At 50.4% G+C, this 5,793-nt stretch overlaps 1 long non-coding RNA gene across 2 annotated transcripts; it reads left to right on the forward strand.

Moving 5' to 3' along the window:
- The first annotated feature begins 2,059 nt into the window (after positions 1 to 2,059).
- LOC147651504 (uncharacterized) lies at positions 2,060 to 5,395 on the forward strand. Of its 2 annotated transcripts, none has more exons than XR_015274111.1 (4): positions 2,060 to 2,555; positions 2,728 to 2,862; positions 3,132 to 3,277; positions 3,730 to 5,395. It is a non-coding gene; the product is annotated as an uncharacterized LOC147651504 (long non-coding RNA). The 2 variants fall into 2 exon arrangements; XR_015274112.1 differs by having other exon boundaries at positions 2,223 to 2,555; positions 5,210 to 5,388.
- Positions 5,396 to 5,793: the final 398 nt, after the last annotated feature.

Below are 5,793 nucleotides of genomic sequence, written 5' to 3' on the forward strand. Positions count from 1 at the left end.
CCTGAATCCTCTACTGCTGGTACCAAGGCTGCTGTTTTCCCTGGAAATGTGTCTTTCCAGCCCAGAAACTCCTCTCCACTGGAGAAGCCCCAGCAGCAGAGCCCTTCTTGCGCTCTGTGGATGCTGCAGGGCAAAGCCTGTGGTGGCCCCTTGGTTTGGGCTCTGCAGCTCTCAGCACCCAGAAGAAGCTCTGCCAACACCTCCTGCTTCTGCTGCATCCTTGCACACTGTCTGATGATCTGAGAGCTTTTCCCAGCCCAAATGAGCTGCAGTGAGCACAGCAAGAGATGAAAATGAACTCCAGTGATGCCTTTTTCCTGCAGGAAGATGAGGATGGGCAAGTCCTTCCTCTGAGGTGCCCTTCAGCCCAACACTGGGACACTGCTGCCGAGCTGGGCTCAGCTTTGTTTTCTCTCCCAAAGTAAAAGACAGGCTGAAACTAGGACAAAACAACAAAGAGGGAGAGACAAAAAGGGAGAGCCTGGGTTTGAATTGACAGAAACCCCAGGAACCAGAGTGCAGCCCAGTAAATATTGGAATGACATTACCTGAGCTTGAGAAAAAATTGACAAATTGTTAGGCTGAATTCCTGTCTCTAGTGGAACTGGAGAGCAACCACCATGGAGATAACATTATTTTCTTTAATCATTTTCTTTGGCAAGAGAATCAGAAGGAAAAAGCTCCAGAGTGACTCTTATTATATTTTCCCTCCCTCTGCCTTTTCTTTCTGATTCCCTCCATCGTTCCCAGCTCTGTCAAGATTGTGACAAACTTAATTACCAGCAAACAGCAGGAATCCCAGATGACATATCCATGGTTTTTTCTTTCTTCTGACTTCATGAGATCTTTCTGGTCTTTAATGTAGAGTGAATGAGGACGGGGAGCAGATGGTGCTGGTGTCCAATACCAGCAGCATCTGAGCCCTTATCTCCTTGAGATCTTCAGTGTCAGGATGGGATGTGGATAACAAAACCTGAGTGATGAGATTCAGGGCTGGAGGTTCAGAAAACGGGATTGTGCATGACAGGCCCAGATCTGCCATTTGGGGGCTGTCATAGAAACCTGCACTCATTTCAGGGCTGCTCACAGCAGGGACTGCACAGCCCAGGCCTCTTGCTCCAAGCTCCTGGCACCAGGATAAGGCACCTTTGTGCCTCCTGCATCTGTAAATTTGATGCTCGTTGGCTATAAAACAAGAGCTGGGTGAAACATTGTCATTTGCAGGGAGTTTGCCCTAAAACCATGTTTCTAGGGCATGAAACAGCTCAGGGTGAGGTTCAGTGAATGGTTTTGAGCGAGAAAAAAGATTTAAAAGAAAAATGCCTAAAATACTTTCAGTATTTTTAAGTGGAGTTTTGCCCTTTGATCTTTTCAAAGGGAATTTTATTGTCTTGCTGTCTCAAAGATGTTTTGGCTGCAGGGGTCTGGAGAGGCTTTTCAGAGTCCTCACCAGTTCTACAGTTCAAGAAGCTTGTGGCCAGCCAGGTTTTGGCCACCTGTGCTCCCATTGCTGCAGAAGCAGGGAGCCCTTGCCTCCACCCTGCCATTACTATTATTATTATTATTATTATTATTATTATTATTATTATTATTATTATATTATGTTTATGTTTATGATGTTTATTTTTACACCCAGGCAATTCACTGTTTTGCAGGAAATGTCAAGATTTTCCACACAGGCACCTCTTTCCCCTGTGCACCCATCTTGAGAGAGAGAAAATGGTCATGTGCCACTTGACCAAAGCAGGGGCTTTGCAAACACACCAAACACTGGAAGTTTGGTAGAAAGAAGCAGCAGATCTCTTTTTTATCTTAGTTTTATCTTCACCAAACCTTCTCTGAACAACTCTGCACCTCCTTCTGCATTCATTTCCTCAAGCTGGGTGTCATGGAGTTACTTTACCTTTAAGGGAGTTGGAGTTGCTGGGAACTGCCTGGAGTCTTTTCTCCTGACCAATTATCGGTCATTGCTGAGAACTGACAGCAGTTTAGGCCATTGAAAAGTGGGATCAGCTTGTGAACCCTACCTTAAAGTGTAAAAGCAGAGCTCTCTGGGTTCTCTTTGTTTTCTGGCTGTGGAGGGTGGCAGGGCCCCAGGCCTCCCGTCCCTGCCCAGGCCATGCGGCCGGGCGGGGATGGGGCCGGGCCTGCCCCGTCTCCCGGCCGGGAGATGGGGGGGCCTGGGGAAGGTTTTGCTCGGACCCGGGCCGGGCCGAGCCGATCTCTGGCTCGGCTGCAGGTTTTGCTGTAACTAAATTCACTAGAAACTGCTGAGTGAAGAAGGAGAGAGGCTTTGGACCTGCAGCAAGCAGAGACAGCGACCACACTCTCCAGAGCAGCTATGAAGAACTTTCCATCGCAGACGGCTCCAGCTCCTGTTCGGCAGAGATCACTGAGCCATCTACAAAAGCCTGGGCAAGATTTTAACTCTTTCATTACCCAGACGAGACTTGCGGATTAATCTTTTTATCCAGAGAGAGAAAAAGAGAGTGATCAACATGAAAAGAGACTTTATAAACTACCAGTGACAGGAAAGAAAAGAAGCTTCAGAAGAGGTAGAGAATTAAGAAGATGCTTTAATTAAGCTGAAATATCTTTCTGTTAAAACTATGGAGATGGACAATGAAGTCCTGTGCTCTGAGGGCGCGTGAGCCCATCCGTCTTTGCCTCTTGCCACACAGATGTTGCAGGCAAGTGTGAAACCCTCTGCTCTTTGCTTCTGTGCAGGTGCTGCAGGAAGAGCAGAATGAGAAGAGGGCTTTAACAGAGACACTGCTCCAAACTCGGGGACAGCTCAGCCAAGCGTGCCAGCAGGTCCAGCAGCTCAGGCAGGAGGTGAAAGAGCAGCAAGAGAAGGGACAGGTAAGTCTGAGTAGGCAGGGAATGGAGTGCAGGGCAGGGACAAGGGCACAAAAGGCAGCTCCTGGGACTGAGGGGACAAGGGCTGCCTGAGGCTGTGGGAGCCTGGTAAGCTCCAGAGCTCAGGCCCAGGAAGGAGGGCTTGCAGTGCAAGCAGAGCTGGGTTGAGAAGCCACAAGAAGTAGCTGAAGGAATGGGGTTTGGAGACAGCAAGTGCAAAAATCTGAGCCTGAGGGCAGGTCCCAGGAAGTCACTCTGCATTTTGTTGCCAGACCATCAAGGCAAAGCTGCAAGCTGAGCTGCAGGAAGCTCACAATGAAATGCTGGCAGTGCAGAGGAGGCACAAGGAAGAACTTCAGGGCATCAGAGAGAGGAGATGAATGTCCTCCTTGAGCAGAGGGATGCTCTACAAAAGCAGGTGAGTGAAACAGCAGTGGCACTGCAGTCACGCAGGGAGGACTCTGTGGCCTTCTTGCTTTTCCATGGCAGAGCAGCAGCTGATGGGGTGATCCCTGGGGCTGCCTCATGCTGTGGGGGCTCCATGGCAGCTGCTCTGAAGGACACTCAGTGCTCTGCTGAATCTCAGCTGCTGCCCCCTGAACAGCTGGGCCAGTCCTCTGGGCTGTTGGCCAGCACCCATCAGCATGGACTCCTGCTGGCCTCTTCTTGCTAGCCTTGGTTTGGGAGGTGCTTTTTCAGGTGGGCCACTTAGAGACTTAACCAAGTTGTCCATCTCTATTGGGAATCTGCCAGTCCCAGGACAGGGAGAAAGGGAAAGTTTTCCTTTCTCATTCCTAAGTGCCTCTACTGTGGCTGACAGAGGCAGGCTGTGGCTGTCGCCTCTGACTGCTTTGTTCTGTTTGACTGGAGGTGGATGAGTTGACATCTCAGCTGGCAGCCTCCCGAGAGTTCCTGGAAAGCACACTCCAGAGAGCCCAGCAAGATGTGAGCGAGGCCCAGGCACAGTCAAGGCAGAAGCAATTGGAGGCTGAACACATCCAGAAGAGGCTGGAGGAGGCAGAACATCAGAAGAAGGAGCTCCAAGTGAAGCTGCAGAAACTGGAGAGGGAATGGAGTGAATGCAAAGAAGTGGCACTGGAAAATTTTGAATTGCAGGCTTCCGTGAATGTCCTAGAGAGGGAAAGAGACAGGTAAATGAAAGCCTGTGGGACTCTGCAATGTGGTGAATGCATTCCCTCTTTGCCATCTTTGCACCTGCCTGGGGCTCTGGCAGCATTTCCTAAGGGGCAGATTCTGAACTCTCCATGAAGACACATCTCATTATCTGTATGTTGTGTTCATTCTCTAATATTTTAAGCCTTCAGTTGGAGTTTTTCTGAAGACAAAGGCTTTTGGGGTAGCTCTTTCCCTCTAGGGAGTGTTGTGCTCTTAGGTTAGGTTAGGTGGGTATGTTAACAGTGCTGGAGCTGCAGTGTAAGGAGCTGGATACATCCATCAGCTCCACCTTGGCTGCTGTAACTTGAGGCCTTTGGGATCTGATCAGCCTGGCATCTGATGCCTTTGCTGGGCAGCACCTTCTTAAGGCCCTGAGTGCTGATCAAGCCCAGATTGCCCTGGGAGGCACCCAAGAAACAAGAATGTCTCTGGTGCATTGTTCCTGATAAAATGCCCCCCTGGTGCCTGGAGGGGCTCAAGCAGGGTCCCTGCCACCCTCCACACTCACAGGTGTTACTGACTGTGCAAAGAATGCAAGAAACCAGAGCAAGGTTAGGGGGGCTCCTCCAGCTGATCAAGTCAAGCCAGTCTTCAGTGCCACAGGATTTTTCTTCCAAGAAGAAGACAAAGGAAAGGCAGAGCACTCTTGCTTGCCTGGAGGTTTCTGCATCTTCCATCAGCTTGAGCTCTAAGCCTCTGTTGCCACTTCTGCCATCAGCCTTTGTTCCTCCAGCTGAAAGTAGGATGGGTGCTGGTAAATCTCAGGGAACTTGCCAGACATCCCCTGGCTGTAGGGTGCTGCTCCTCCCACCTGGACATACAAGATGGGGGAAGGAAACGTCTCTTCCATGTTGACCAAACCTCTTCCCCTTGGAGCCTGGTTAGTCAGAAGAAAATTCTTCCTCTCCCCTAATGTCTTCATTGCAGGACTTTGTTAGGTTTGTATGCACATTCCCATCTCAAATAGAAGGTAGGCCATGAAGGCAGGAACTCCCTGTTCTTTCAGGAACAAAAGCAGAGTGGGCACATGCTGGGCTGTGACTGCAGGGGGAACAAACAGCCAAGTTGTTTAGACAAACCTCATTGGACAGAGCAGTTTTCTCTGAGGTGCTGCAAGTCCTAGGAGTTTATAAAATGTGATGCCATTAGTAATGAGTTGCATGCTTCCCTTTAGGCTGATTCTGTCTCTGGAGGAAAAGAGCATGGATCTCAGAATGCTGGAACAAAGGAACCTGGCGCTGAACAATCAGCTGTCTCAGTTTCATTCTGCTCTTCAGCAGGCTGAACTGGTCTCTTCAAGCCGTGCAGGACAACTGCAGCAGCTCAACACCCAGGTAAGCTGTGCACTCCATCCTCTTCTCCAGGGGCACACAACACCACCTTTGGCATGCTAGTCCCAACCTCTTTCCCCTCCCAGCAGCATCCACATGTTCTTCCCAGGCCTCCTGCTGCTGCACCCTCAGGCCAAGGCTGGATCTGGTGTCTGCTGCCATAGTTTTCCCCCATTCTTTCCTGGGTCCCAGCAGGAAATCTGGGAGCAGAAGCAGCAGCACACTCCTCTGGAGCTTCTCTGTCCCTCTGTTAGCAGTGCTCTCCCTGACAGGATTGGTGCCTGTGCCATTCACTGAGCAATGTGGGGACACAGATGTGGCTATGGCAGGCTGGGCAGAGCGCTTCCACCACAGCCAGTTCAGCCCGTGTTCAGAGCTGCAGCCTCAAGGGTGCCCCTTGCCTCCCTTTCCCTGTTTTCTCTACCTT

This window comes from Cyanistes caeruleus, chromosome 9, assembly GCF_971803275.1.
Source record: "Cyanistes caeruleus chromosome 9, bCyaCae1.hap1.1, whole genome shotgun sequence".
Taxonomy (NCBI): Eukaryota; Metazoa; Chordata; class Aves; order Passeriformes; family Paridae; genus Cyanistes; species Cyanistes caeruleus.